Below are 16,117 nucleotides of genomic sequence, written 5' to 3' on the forward strand. Positions count from 1 at the left end.
GGAAGAGTTTGGACGGAGAAACAGTTATAACGCACTACTCTTGAAGCAGAAGAAATACAGTGTTAAACAGTCTGATATCAATAACATTGAATTAGAATTTTGGACAGTTTAATTATTTCTCAAGACTGAAAAACACATATGGCAAGAATACTAATAAATTACTCTTGTCAACATATTTTTACCTGTTGTAAGTGAAAAAAAAAAACAGACATTAGCTAGAGTACCAACTGCTCTCTCCTTTCAGATAGATTGTTGAGATCCTTATTTGTTTGTATTTGGATCAAAAGGAGATTCCATGGGGAAAGGCTGAATTGTGCCTTCCCTTCTGGAGAAGATTTTCCAACATTTCATATAAAGCAGCAGGCTGTTAGGAATTAAGCTTCTGTGAGGTCCAAAGGTCACAAGGACTTCATTCAAAGTAATGGTGGATTATGGAACAATGTAGATAAAAATAAAGCCTTTCCTGCATCAGAAGCAACCATATTCTCTTTGTGTTCGCTACTGGTGCATTCTCAGTGTGTTTTACACTAGAAATATTTATTAATTCACACAGACACCAGGGACCAACTTCTGCTCATTAGGGTAGCAGAGGTGCAACATAATTCCATCGAAGTTAATCAAGCAACGATAGCTTCATACTGATATAAATACCACCTTCCTAAGAAAAACCTGTCATCGGAATGTTATCTGTTCTTCATTTTTTAATACTCAGGAACATACATAGTGAAAAAAATCTCAATCATAAAAAAGTACTAAATGCTTTAGGAGTCATTTTTGTCTCGCATCCAGCTGATTACTGATGTACAATAACATGAACATACAAAGACTTAATTCTGTTCTCATGCCACATGAGGCAATTTGTATGTAAAGGAGCCAATCTGTATGTGTTGTCTCCAAATTTTTGTTGCTAGTAATGCCAAATAGTCAGCTGCCGTGCTGTAGTACCTACTATTAGACCATAGAGGATATAGGATATGGTCTAAAAGAAGACCTGGAGTAGAGAAAGGTAAAGATATTTTCCAATATTTTCCATGTCCTTGCCAGCTTAAAAACAAAAAAGGAAAAAAAAAATCATTACTAATAACTGAAGCTGAAAATATGCAATTAAATACTTAGGACAGATTATAGTGAAAATTAAAGGAACTTGAGAGATCTTTGCAAAGTACACTGCGTTAGTTAAAAATTCTAATAAAGTGTAAGCATATATTTAACAAAGCTGAGTAACTTTATTCTCTGAAAAAAAATAAAATCTTGAATGTGTACAGTGTAAGTATATTGCGAAGTATTATGGCATCACAGAATGTGTCAATTATGCTGCTTCTGTGCAACATGAGATTGTAATGGAAAACAAAGTCAAGTGCAATTACATGATATAGCTGGACTTCCAACTTTTTTGTGACAATAATTAGGCTGAATATAACATTGGAAACAAGGAAGGGAAGGGCATCTGAGATATTATTTCATCTTAGAGTTACTGCAACCAACTATATAAATACAGAATCATAGAATCAAGGTTGGAAAAGACCTCCATGATCATCTGGTCCAACCATCCCTCTACCATCAGTATCACTCACCAAATTATGTCCCTAAGCACCAGGTCCAACCTTTCCTTAAGCACCCCAGGGATGGTGACGCCACCACCTCCTTGGGCAACCCGTTCCAATGCCTCACTAATCTTTCTGAGAAGAAATGTCTACTAATTTCCAACCTAAAACTCCCCTGGCGCAACTTGAGGCCATTCCCTCTTGTCCTGTTATCTGAGAGGAGAGGCCTCAACACCAACGCCTGGGGAACGCCACTCATGACTGGTAGCCAGCTGGATTTCACTCCGTTCACACTACTCTCTACGCCGGGCCATCCAGACAGTTTTGAACCCAGCAAAGAGCGTATCTGTCTGAGCCATGGGTTGCCAGCTTCTCCAGGAGAATACTGCGGGAGACTGTGTCAAAGTCTCTGCTGAAGTCTAGGTAGACTACATCAACAGCCTTTCCCTCATCCTCCAGGTGGGTCACCCAGTCATAGAAGGAGATGAGTTTGGTTAGTCAGGACTTGCTTTTCATGAACCCATGATGACTGGGCCTGATCCCCCCATTGTCCCGCACATGCTGTGTGAATTCATTCAAGATGACCTGTTCCATCACCTTTCCTGGCACCGAGGTCAGGCTGACAGGCATGTCGTTCCAAAGGTCCTCCTTACAACGCTTCTTATAGATGGGCGTCATGTTAGCAAGTCTCCAGTCATCTGGGACCTCTCTGGATGAACATGACCACTGATAGATGATGGAGAGCAGCCCAGCAATCACATCTACCAGCTCCCTCGGCACCCTCGGGTGGACCCCATCTGGCCCCATGGACTTGTGACAGCCCAGGTGGAGCAGCAAGTCTCTAACTGTTTCCACCTGAAACATGGGGGGTTTCTTCTGCTCCCTATCCCAGACTTCCAGGTTGGGAGGTTGAGTACCCTGAGGATAAATGATCTGGCTAGTAAAGACAGATAAATACAATGTTCCCTTTAGCATTTGTTCATCATTATTAAAAAGGTGGCCAGTGCCAGAAAAGTAGTAAGATTAGATGTAGCTGCATTTTACCTACGCAATATTTTTACATGATCCTATAAAACATCACTTTTCTTGGTATAGATCTGAGAAGACACTGATGTGTGCTCCTGGCTGTGGAAACGATTTTAATACATTTGTCTGAAACTTTTCACATGTTTGCAATTTCACCCATACTCACTTGCTTTGCTGGATTGGAACCATTTACACAGAAAACTACCTGTTTACTTTGAAACGGCTGTCTGATCAAGGGAATACTAATGTGCCAGATCTCTATAACAAAATCTGGATGAAAAAGATCTAAATCTCATGCATGATATTAGATGCACTCCCCAGGAACAGGGACTAGTCCTAAGAAAGAATCCTAAGAAAGGTATCATTCCTCTGATCTTGTACCATTTTAAAAGAGTAATCATTTATTCCTGATATTAGTTTTCTGCCTCCCTGCTAAGTTGTTATCACCCATTTCTCACTCTCTAATCCTCAATTTTCTTAATAACCTTTTGTGAGAAACTTTGCCTTGTCTTAATGCCATCTTTTTCATCTGCCCAATTAAGAGCAAATTACCAGATTTAATCACATATTACTCACATTAGGCAGATTTGGATATCATTTACAGGGATCCCAATCAAATCTAAAAACCTTACCAAAAGCAATGGACTTAGGATTTTTGTACGTGATAATGAATGAGGCCACAGGCAGTACTGACTTGGTATGGAACAGCAGTAGGCACTGGCTGGTGTCAACTTTCCCGATGCTTTCAGCTTCTGACCTTGTTTGTCCTATTGCATTTTGACTGGCTGGCCATTTCAGGGCTTCTGCAGTTAATGAGGTTGCTAAATAGCAGGAGGTTATGGAAAGCTGATGATTTTTGAGAATTTCAGACTTTGGAAAAATGTTCTAAATTTAAGAGACAGCTTAAACTTCTGGGAAAAAGTTAGTAACCAGAAACACTCAGGTTGAACCATGACCTGCACAACTCATTCCTTTTGTCACCTCTTCAAGTTTCATCACTGAAATTACAGGAAGAAAGGTTTCATCAAATTCTGCTGCTCATAGCAAATGGTTTTAAAGGCACAGAAATAGTGCTAGGAGAATTCCACTCTCAAGTCTATAAGTGTAATGAGAAAATCAAACCAGTAAAAAGTTTCTAATCTTAACCATAAGATCTAAGGACTGACTTTTTGCCCCTTTATTTCCTCCTGGAAGACAGAAAAATGCTGAAAACAATTTTCCAGCATCTTCAAAAGATTGAGTTTGTTCACTTCTTAATCTTTCTTGGGTAACTGAAGGATAAACTACATTCTCTGTATCAAGCTTTTGCATCTTAAAGAACTGTATATAGATTTTTAAAAGGAGTCTTATAGATACCATGTTGAAAATTATTTCTCATGAAGTTTTAATTTCCCTTTTAAAAATAACTTCAGTAATGACATCATTACTGTACTGTTAGACATAAAGTGTTTTATCTTTTATCCTGGTAGCATGTCCCACCACTGTGTAAAATCTAAAATTAAAGACAAAGCAATTTCAGAGCATTTTATCCATGTACTCCTCTTCTCCCTACAGAGGCTCTGAGAGAACAACATCAGTAAGAATTCTCCTGGACAATTTTCAAATGTTATTACATTTTACCATTTCTGTGTACATTTCGAGCAATTACAATGTTAACAGAAATGGAGCGCACAAACCTCATGTATCTGGTGAGAATACCCTCATCAATCTTGAGCAATTCTGTACATAGAGTGCATGTTCACTGTCCTTGAGTTGCTAAATCTAACTGAAGGTCTGTATTTTAATCAGCTTCTAGTTAGTTTTGATACATCACAGCAAATCAGCTGGTACCAAAACACTACATTAAACTACGTTTTTAGCAGTTCTGCTTCCTGAAACAGAAGATACCAGTGTGAGATCGGATTTTTATTCTAAATTTAGACACTGTCATCATTGTATTGTAGTCTGTGATTAAAGATTTAGCTTATGTATTTTGTCTTGGCTTTTATACAGCAGCTTCCACTAGAGTTATAGAGGACACGAATTCTTGCCCACTAAGAGCAAAGCCTTTATCTCTCAGACGAACAGATTGGAAAACGGACCAAAGAGTAGCTGACCTCTGTGATTATATCAATCACTACATCAATACCAAAGGGGAAATCAATTGACTACGTTAAAATAAAGCTGATTTTTTTGTTCATTTTCTCAGAAAGTTTATACAAGTTGATTATTTGTATGTATTTTATTTGAATTTTACTATTCTTGAAGAGCTCACCTAGAGCTTCCTAGAACTAGAAGAAGGCTTTTCTGCTGATTTTTTCTAACATAGACAAGTCATGAGCTACTGGAAGCTTCTCTCATTATATTCTCATGAAATTTCCATCTCAGTTTCCAATCTAAATAATTTTGGACAAGTTCAAATGCATTAGCTTAGATATGATAAAGCATATAAGTAGGTATTTTAACCTTCTGATTGAAATGACCTAGACCTCCTAAAAACACAAATTAAAAATTTGATAAAACTGTCACAGTTCATCTTCCTGAAGCAAGCGCTTTTACTTTTCCTCAGTAAACTGCCTGGATTTTTATGATGCATTATTCAAGATTCAAGATCACTTCCAGTTCTCATAGACGTCATATTTATTAAATACATGAAGAGTGTAGAAATATTATTTTCCAGCATTGTCCTTCCCTACCTTCAGCAAGCTCTATAGATTGACTGTCCATGTTTTCCCTGCCCTGCTGCATCCCCCAACTCATTCCTATCAACATAGATTTCTTAACTAACTTTAGCAGAAGCAATACTGAGTCTTAGTTTGAGGCACAGCTACACATACACAAAGATCCCCCAACTGATATATATCAAATGTGTAAATGTTGTAAAATAATTAAGATTAATGATAGAGAGATCTAAAAGAAAAAGGAAAAAAATACTGCTTGAGCTTTTCAATATTTACATCAAAACTAAATGGACTATGCAATATGAAGAGAAATAATGTGTGTGTGCATGTCTCAAAAAGTCTTTGAAATGTTTGTAGCAAGACCTTGCAAAGGGGATCAATATGAAGCAGGAAGGATGGAGTATTTAGTTCTATGAAAGCTTTAAGTTGATAATCCATTTGTAGGAAAAGCATGTTTAAGCTTTTAATTATGTAGCCCTCCTCTCCTGCTGTGTAGGACTCAGGTGCCATCTGCCCATACCCCAAATGGGCAGAAACAGTACAAACCTAGAAAAACCTCTGGATTCCTGGGAATTTGTATTCTGCATGTCAGACTTCCTGTATTGCTTCATATATATCCTTACAGAAAGCACACTTCAGGGTTTGGGGATTTCACTTAAGAACATTGCGGTATTCTTTATAAATAACTTTTTCCTTCAGACCCTGGTGTAAATCTTCTGTGTTTTAAAAGCTGCCAGAAGCCAAAGTAGCTGAGGGCTTTCATGTTTGTACATGGCTAGAAAACCCAAGTTGCAAGACTGGTCTTCTGCCATTTCTGCTTACTTTAATGAGAAAACAAAAACCCACCCAGCTAGCTAGCAGAATTTTTCCATTTCTTCCAGATTACCATGCTTTGCTTCTCTTTCCTGCCCAGCTTTTCCTGAAAGTCAGTGGGCCTTGTTGAACTTTAAGCCTTCACAAGACTGTTTCTAAGCAGTCTGTCAGCATTTCCCCCTTTACCTGCCCTGCACTGGAACAGCGGATGCACACAGATCTGCTGCAGCCTTCATCTTCATTGCTTCTGCCTGACTAACAACCTTTCCCATCACAGACTTCTTTAACAAAACATATTGCATTTACTTAACTTCTTTTTGAAAAAAATAATAAATAAAATAAAAATAAAAAGCCTGTAAGCAGGCTGGGATTTTTTCCTGTCAAGACTTTCCACCTCACACACAGAAATAGAACACACAGCACTTTGAAAATTTCAGTCCCACTGGGATTTAGGGTAAGCCAAACAGACCAAAACATTTTTCTTCCGTTTTCACAAAGGAAAATTGAAACAAAATTTATGATCTTTCTAAAATTGAAACATTTTTATTTTTCCAGCCTAAGTGAACAGTTTTGTCTGGCATCAATTCAGTGATGATCTGTCTGCCTGTGGAGTTATAGCTTCTCCTGAGAGCAGCAGGCCTGTTATCTAGGGTATGTATTCTTTACCTTAGGTAGGGCTTCCTATTTGGGCTATTACTTCTAAGATAAACAGCACTGTCCCATCTGCCCACTGCACTAATTCAAATATTTTAATTATAAAATTATTCAAACCAGCTTTTAGTGATATTCAGTCCAATAAAATACTGTAAAACATCATTATCACAGTTTAGAAATTAAATAGCAGTAGAGAGGCCTGTTTTTAGACTGTTAAGCCAGCACAGTTGCAGCTTACGATCATTATGTTTTCCCTACAAATAGGAAGGATATAGACACATATAGATATATGTGAGGGTAAATGGTCCTTACATCAAAAAATTTCCAATAAATTTCCTGTCTCTGTGACAGGCCTTGAATGTTTTCTTAGGCAATCTGTTGATCTTGCCAGCTCGTACAACAAGATCTGCATTGTAGTTGTTATTTACTAAAAGCTTTCTTCAACTTCTGAGTTACACAAATGTCTGTATATCTTTCGACCATCGTAGTTTTCCTGGTATTCATATGAAAGGAAATATTGATGAGTCCATGGAGAAATGAAGCATCTGTTGTTCCATATAAGTACCTGATTTGAGGATATGCTTTTTCATGAGCTTGACAGTAAAATGTTATAGCTTACATTTTTTAGGATAACTGAGAAGCTGTGGAAGCTCTCAACCTGTAGAAACACAAAGTTCTATCAGGTTGCTTGCCCAGGAGAGCCCAGCTCATGAAACAGTGCTGAGCCTGCCAAGACTGAGTACATTAGGGAACTTCACGGTGAAGGATTGCTTCCTACTACTCCATGCAATGGTTCTGGGTAAGAAACACCTCAGAAAATATATTAAGTATTTGTAAATATATCAACAATCTGGCAAGCTTAACACTGCTTTAGAGATAATCACAATATATTTAATTGCAACATTTAATTTAAATTAATAAAAATAAGGAAAAATACATTTTATTTATGAATATTTATCCAATAGGTTATCCAGACATCTACCTGACCTGCCTTGAATGAAACTACCACTAGCTGGGCAGCATACAATATTTCAGTAATTCTCGTAGGGACCATTCCTTTTACAGAGACACTTCCCAGAAAGTCTGAGCAGTCAGTCTGACTTTGGTTGAAAGCAGCTTCAAATACAAGGTCTGCAAGGTAAGTAATAATCACTTGTCAATAAACATCAGAAATAAGTATCAACCTGGTGCAGAGGGCCATCTCTCCAGAAGGCAATTTATAGTCTCTCTGATGCAATCACAAACAATTATACAACAGAAGTATAGTTTCATGCCACTTCCATTCAAATGTTTGTTTTCTTTTAAACCATAGGGTAAACTTTTGTTTCTCTTTCAAATAATTTAACACCAAAAGCCAGTGTTAGCCCAAGGGATTCTGTGGAAGAATCAGGCATGCTCCCTAATATTTTGCATAGCACCTTTCATACCAAAGGACATACAAAGGAAAAACACTGAGTATTAGTAATTGTCAGTTATGTATAAACTGCACAAGATACTTTGCATATAAGGGGCCATGACTTCCCACTGTGCAGAGGAGAGGCATCATATTTTCAGGGTTAAACAAATCTTTCCATGTTAGCCAGGCAGCTACACTGAGTGGCAGATGGAAATGGAAGGAGCTGGGTGACCCTTCACTTTTTTGTCCTCCACTTGCTTAAGAATTTTTAATTTCCATTTCTACAAGCCATGTGAAAGGAAGATTGGGCACTCTTTACTTCCACTGATCATATCACATACCCACAAAATGCAAGTATGGAGCACAGGTGGGAACAAGGTATCACCAAGAGATACCGAAATTTATGATCAACACTGAGAAGTATGCCGGATGCATATCTGATTTGGTTTCTGTTCAAATCTCACCTGGTCTCTACCTTAATGTGTCCCCAGCAAGGAGAAACTGTTATTATTTCACATCCTGGTTCCATTCCACTCCCTCACAAAAATCCATTTTGAAGCAAATACTACAGGGTGGTATTTAAGGTTTACAACTACATATATTTATGCAGATGGCAAACGCATTTGTTAGGTCTTTAAAAACACCTTCACGTCTAAACATCTTCTGAATCAAAATGAACTGGCAGTCAGGGAATTAAAAAAATCCTCTACCTGCTTTCTCTTCACACTTAAAAGCATAAAAATTAGAAACTGGGCAAAATATTTTTCTCTTGATTATTTTTTCAGGAGTGGAATAAAAAACTGGGTGACCAAACTCTCCCAGAAAAGCACTTAGGTGATCACCCACCTAATGGAAAATCTGGATTCAACTTTCACAGTGTATTGAAGCTGTTTGAGCTTCACCTTCCACCTTCCAAGAGAGTATGCTGTCTGATAGATAACCTGTGGATATGGAATTATTTTTCAGTCTCCTATCTGATAGACATCAAATGTACGTGTCAATATGAGAAAGAATGATTCTCTCTCTCAGCTTGGTTAGTATGCTCACTGCATAAGTAAGAACATTGATTTTGGGGTGTTTCTTTTTGTCAAGTGGAGGAAGGATGAGCCTCAGCAAGGCAGAATGAGAGAGGGGCAATGTCCCCTGAATGCCCCACAGACTCTCTCAGGAACACTCAAAGCCTGCAGGAGAAAGGGAATGGTGAACCAAGAAGTCTTCTTCCAATTATGAGCAATTTCTTGGTGTAAAAGGGCAATGGCAACTACCGAATTCAAGCCCTTTGCTGCATTCCTTACAAGAATATAAAAATATAATAAATGTTTTGATTCATGGGAAATTGAGGACTTTGACAGAAAATGAAAGTTTGTAACATTTTGTCTTTGTAAGAAAAAAATGAAAACTTTTCTATTTGACTTAAGCATAACAAATTGCCCTTTTTTTTTGACAGATGAACTAAGAAATCAACTACTATTCACTGTATTGTACAGTGTATAGTACACTGTTGCACTACTCTAAATATCTTTTAAGTTATGGCATTTAGTTCCTAAGGTAGGCTTCCAGAAACAGGAGGTTGTATTTTCCTTTCTAGGTCAATAAAATCTCAAGGGAAAACAGAATGTTTTATGTGACAGAAATTCCCAGACTGAAATCCCTAGGCCTTTCCATTAATTTATCAACCAAGCAGAATTTATGAGGTATCTAAATTGGAAATGAGATGTGTATCTTAATGGTCTGTCCCCCCAGTAAGCAAATGAATAAATAAATAAATCACACTATCATTGTGGACAAAATGCAAAGTTACTTGCATCTTTCTATTCAAGCTTTAAACATTTGCAAATCAGTATGTGAAAACAATGAAAAGAAGGACGATAGAAAACGTGTCATAAGTCCGTGATGCAAAGTGCAAGAAAAAAAATGACATGGATAAAATACATTTTCACTAAGAAAATACAGATTTTACAACCCCCTGTACTGCTGTGACTGAAGATGCAGAGAATATTACCAGCAGGTATAGCATCTTCTACATTGCAAAAGCAATGTGACTCATTGTCATGGGACTGCCACGTCAAAATGTCTTTGTACATTAAGATTTTTATGAAAACAATTAATGAATGAATGCTAAAATTGAAGCCCCAGGTTTACAACGACATGCATGATCAAAATAACCAAAATAAAAGGATTGCAGTGATATGTAGCAGGAAACCATTTCCATCCCCATAACTCAGAAAAATAAAGACACTTTCTACTTTTATATGAGTTGCTATTCCAAAAGACTTGCTGTGTTTTTTGTCTAATGCTGACTTTCTAGGACCAAAATCTTTAACACTATAGTTGACCAAATGTAAATACATTTCCATAACTAGACTGATTGGAACCTGTTAAAAATTGACCTCTGACCTCCGCTTATGAAAAATGGACATGCTTGATTGCTCCACACCGACACAGAGCATGTTCAATTAATGCTTACATTATTAGGATTGTGCTAACAACACAAATGGAAATTAAACCTTTTCACCATCCATCTGCATCTGAACATTTGTAAATTGAAATAAGTGTAGGAGAGCTGCACTCAATCAATTTCAGCTCAAGTCCCTGACCCGATTATGTTATGCATGTCAATATACATTCTCTTAATTAAATGCGGTTCAGTGAACATTAGTGTTAAGAAAAGGGGAGACCATGGTCTGCTTATTGCTACCCAAGACATTACCAGGAAAACAACAGAAAGTAAATTAATGGGAAAACATCAGCTAAAGACAAAGCTGTTGCGTTATGTTATTATAATGCTCTCCTATGCTGAGAACCAAAGCAAGTAACTAAAAGTGTCATCATTTTTCCCTTGATGGCCAACTGTGGAGTTTAACAACTACACAAAAAGGCATAGCATCTCTGAGGAAAAACAAATGCTACACTTAGCTGTGTATCACCAATCATTTGCTGTTGCAGGCAACAGGAAGGCACCTGCTGGAAAACTGCAATTTAAGAATGAAAGAATAGCAATGAACCCGAGGCTTCCTGCCACCTCTCAGCTGTCTCCATTTCACATCAGCCTGATGCGGTTTCTGCACAACACAGCAGGCTTCATGCTTTGGTTTGCTTTTAATTTTTTGCTTTTGTTCTTCTCAATTTTCCTGTCCCCTATCTACCTCTTCCCTACCTAGTCTGCCACAGAGACACCCACTCAAGCCATTCCATGGAGCTGTTGCCACACACAACACATAAAAGGTTTCCATAGGGGAAAATTTTTTTCAGTATGGTTTGGTAATGGAAGGTTCCACACAAAGACCAAGTTTGCAAGGCTGTAAAGGGCTGATAATGATGTCAGAGGGCATTAATTAAGTTTCTTACCAAGATAGCATTTTATTCAGGGTATTGCAGATCCTTGGAGGAAAAGAGGTGATGGACCGGAAGTCACTGAGCACTAACATAGAGACTGATTCATGAGGGAAAAATGTCTACAGTTGGTTTGTTTTATTTTTACAGTATCTTCTCTTTAAAAGTTAGGCTATGGAGTACACAGCAGTTATGATTCAGAAGGAATAAAACATCCTCTGGTGTGCTAATGAGCATGGGTTGCAGTGCACAGATGGGAGTTGGATGATCTCAAATATCTTTTCCCACCATAGATGGATTCATGTGGTAGGAAGCCTCTCATTTTAGCCCATTGTGACAAGATAATCAGTTTTGGACCTGGGAATAATATTGAGAAAAAGACCATTCAAGTTCACCTTTATGTACAAAAGAAAAATTAAAACAAACAAATCAAACATGTTGAAACAAGCTATTTGGAGCAGCTTACGTTGGAACACAAATCGGACAGCATCATGTTGTGGCAATGGCAGTTAGGCTTGCAGAGATAAATATGATGACAGTTCTCCATCTTACCTGCCAGAAAGCCTGCCAAATCCTACTAACTCTCTCTGCCCCCTCTCCCCCAGGCTCCTCCAATCTAACATCCCTGAAGTCCAAAGAGATTAGAGAGGTTTCAATTGCATCTACTGAAGCACATAAATTTTTGTCTTATTTAGCTTTTTTCTCCTGTTCATGAGTGGTCTTTGGTCTACAGTTGTTTCATATTTATTTGCTCAATAATTTCTGAAAACACACATATATATATAAATATTTCTGAAAACACTGAGATTTTTCACACATAATATAGTGTGAATTTCACTGAATACCAAAAATTCAACACTATTTGCTTCTGAATGAAACTCAGAAAGGTGGTCCCAGTCCCAACTGGACACAGGTGCAAAAACAATACATGGCCAAGAAAACACAATATTATCTGCAAAAGAAAAGCCACCGGCAGTAGAAAGTAAATGAGTAAAGCTTAGGGTTTACTTATTTGCAATACAGAACTGTGTGAACTGAAAGCATGAGCAAATAAATGGGAAAATAAAAACTTCATTAAACTATCATGGGAAAACAGTTTCCCATTTGGTTTAACAATGACGGATAATTTTTATTCTCATAGTGTAAGATGGGGACTAAAGGAGAAGGAAATAAGTTTCTATTTTCATCAATGCATATTTGTCTAAGTAAACTCCTTTACTGAAGCATGTCAAGACCACAAAATAGCAGATATGCAAACTGAGATCTGAAAAACTCTGTTCTGGCTAATTTGGCTACTATAGGTTGGAGAAAAATTGGGTCTTCAACCTTATTTCTCTGTAGTTGAGGAATCTGGTGGAAAGATTGGCTAACATGAGTAAACCTTCATGTTTGTACCCTGGCCCCTTAACTGCACTGAGGAAAATATTACTGAAAAATTATCTAAATCTTCACGAGTATCTCCTTTTACAGGAAAGCCACACACCTCTGAGGATTTCATGATGACCTATATTTTCCAGCAGCACAACTCTTCATTATGATATAGTATTTATTTTCATTTTCATTCAAGGGCTTTCTGGGTGGAGGGCTAGGGAGGGCCAGAAGGGTCATAATAGAGACATTCAAGGTAATTTTGTTACATACGAGTTCTGCTGGGTCTGTGTTCTCACATTTCAGGTTGTCTCAGTGTAGGTGGCTCAGGAAAGCAGCTATATACATTCCTGCCCCCCTGTACTGTCATTAGCCTTTGGGTCTTTGGTCTTGCCAGGGGCAAAAGAATCATCAGCCAATATTAAGTATGGACTACATAACCAGCAAAAGATAGGAAAAAGCCATATATTCGACCTTCAGTAGTCAGACAAGCAACTGACACATATAATTTGTCCCTAGTTCTCAGGCTACAAAATTATGTTTAACATTATGTTAGGTCATATGACTTCACGTGTAAGCCATCTAGGTTTTCTACTACATTCTTCATATTAAATCCAGAGCATCTACTTCTCAATCTTCTAACACGACCTATTTTTCCACATAAAACAAACCTTTTGGCAAGACAGTCAATTAAGAGTGATAAGGTACTTCAGCCTTTCCTGATGTTGCCAACCAGAATGCTAATTAAAGCTATTTCTGGCAATAGCATTTTTTTTTGTTGTTGTTGTTCTTCCTTTCTCTCTTTCTTCTAGTCAGTCAGTGTCAACATTTAGTCACATAAAACCCAGACTAAATGTAAACACTCTTACTCCAATGCTAACATAGAGGCCCTCTTCCATCCCAGCTTTTCAGGGACTCTGAATAGCAGTCATGTTCCTAGAATTTTAATAGCTGTCATGGTGGTGTCTCTTCCAAAAACTTTCCCCCTTCCTCTGAGGGCTCTGCATGCACAGTACTGTACGTAAAATCAATGAGTATTCTGATAGTTGTAAAACTGTCAAGCTAGAACAGGAAGGGTCCTTTTCCCTATTTTTTAAAGCAGGAAACCATGCTTTTTCATTGACCATCCTAGGTTAATCCAAATCCCCCCCTTTGCAAGAACATCTGGAGGAAATTAAATGCAGTAACACAAATCTCTCTTAGTGGTTTGAGCTGATGCTTCCATAAAAGTCCTATTTCATTTATGTTCCTATATTTCCCCGTCTTTCCACTTTCTCACTGATTCAGGGACAATAAAAGATATTATTCACATCTATCAAAAGACACTTAAGAACTAAGGAAGTAGTGCAAGTCCACCCCAGTCTGGCCCACACCAGTGAAGTAAAAATCCCAAAGAAAATAGCACATGTCACTTACAAACATAAACTGTTAGATTTTAATGCCCCAGGCTGGCTCTGTGCCACACAGTCACATAAAGATCTTTCCATCTTTTCACACAAACATCTCAACCTTGGCCAAATAATTTTTCTCTCCTACCATAAGTTTTTCTCTCAGTTCCTCACAGGTACCAGTGAGCTTGCTTGATTCTCCTATGGGTTTAGTCTTCCCTTCATCCTTTCATCTCTCTGCATGCCTCAACCTATTTGTCCATTATCCCCGACACCACCTTACTGCTCTCTCAGCCCAACTGTATTAAAAGGTCTGAAATTGAACTTTAAAAAGTAAGCACAATCCAAGGTTAAATGTGGACCGCTTCAACACCTACATCCATGCTCATGTCTTTACCTAGGATTGCAAATGGAACCTAAGAATCTACATAGACAACATGTATAAAAATCTAAAAGTAGTAACTCACATTCAAATTCTTCATATGAGACAAATTACAAAAAATATGCAGATAGCAACACAGTTTGCCTTTTACTGTTTAGGAAACTTGCCATCACTTCCCCTGAGAAAACAAATTCATTATCTTAACTAGAACATTAGAGAAATTATCTATATTTCTCTTTCCCCCTCAGCCGCTTGTCCCTGCCATGGCATATACAAGCTCCACCTGAAATTAACAGGGAGAGTGTTATGTTGTGACAGATCAAGGACATATCAATATTAAAAAAATCTTATTTACTGGTTGATAGTGAAGCAGATGCCTGCAACTGATGGTTCTACATTTTGTCTTTAAGGGCTACTGAATTGATAACCACAGAAAAGCAGCCTTGCTGCTGTATTTTCATAAGAATGCCATGACATCTGGAATACAAGTCAATTAATTTTACTCTTGGTTATACTCCCCTATGGCTATCTAGCAAAAAAGCAGATCAATTACAATTATACACTTGTGCTAAAAGTCTATTAAAGGGATGTGTGACCTGATAGCTAAAATCAACCAAAAACAAAACATGAAATTTAATCTTGGGTGATGAAGCTGCAAGTCTCAGAGTTCATATGGTAAGGATAGATGTCTTGGCCTCCTCTTGATATTATCTCACTCTTTTGCATTATTATTAAAAATAAGGATGATTACTTCAGCCTGAAGCTTTCACTTGCAAGACTCAGCTCACGATAAAGTCAGCCATCACACATGTGGCCTTCCAGGCTTCACGCTGCTGGTCTGATGGCAGGAGGCTAATTGCATGCCTGTGGATGTGTGTGCTAATGCATACGTGTTCATGCTCACATGGAGAATTTCAGTCATAGATTTCTAAGAACTGGTTAGAGTGAATCCATATGTTCAGCACTGTTTTAGAAGTTCTTATAGTTTTATCTGAAACTACTGGTAGCCCACATTTTTGAGTAGATACTCTTCCATTAGGAATAAAGGGTAGCAATAATGTCTGGGCAGGGTAGCATCCAATAGATTTACCTGTTGTTGTCAAAACTAGTTTTTCACGGAACAAGGCCAGTTAGTATTCTTCCAAAATAAAAACTTTATTTCAGATATACTTTCTGCTAAAATTTTCCTCAATTTTAGAGAAGGACATTATTTTACTTGGAATTTCAAAAATATTTTATTTTTAAATTACAGCATTAATGCAATACAATACATAAGTAGGACCAGATACGCATTAAGGAGATGCAAAATAAATACATTAAAATCATTACATCCAGCTACTTAGTACAAATGGAAATATTTTATCTTCTTTTCTGCAACAAAATTTGTTTTCTTATGTATTAGGAAACAATTTGATAGTTTGATATGAAGTAATATACAGTCAATATATTACCACACACACAAAACACTGTAAACTAGACAAACATTTTATCTGAAGTTTCAAAGCATATACATATATATATTTCAAGACTACTTCTCAGAATGTCAAAAATGT

General features: G+C 37.5%; 1 long non-coding RNA gene across 1 annotated transcript in view; it reads right to left on the reverse strand.

Annotated features, from left to right (window-relative positions):
• LOC310896472 overlaps positions 1-16,117 on the reverse strand; it is a 360,334-nt gene that overhangs the window by 46,028 nt on the left and 298,189 nt on the right. The window lies entirely within an intron of this gene.

The sequence above is a fragment of the Anser anser genome (genome assembly GCF_964211835.1).
Source record: "Anser anser genome assembly, chromosome: 3".
Taxonomy (NCBI): Eukaryota; Metazoa; Chordata; class Aves; order Anseriformes; family Anatidae; genus Anser; species Anser anser.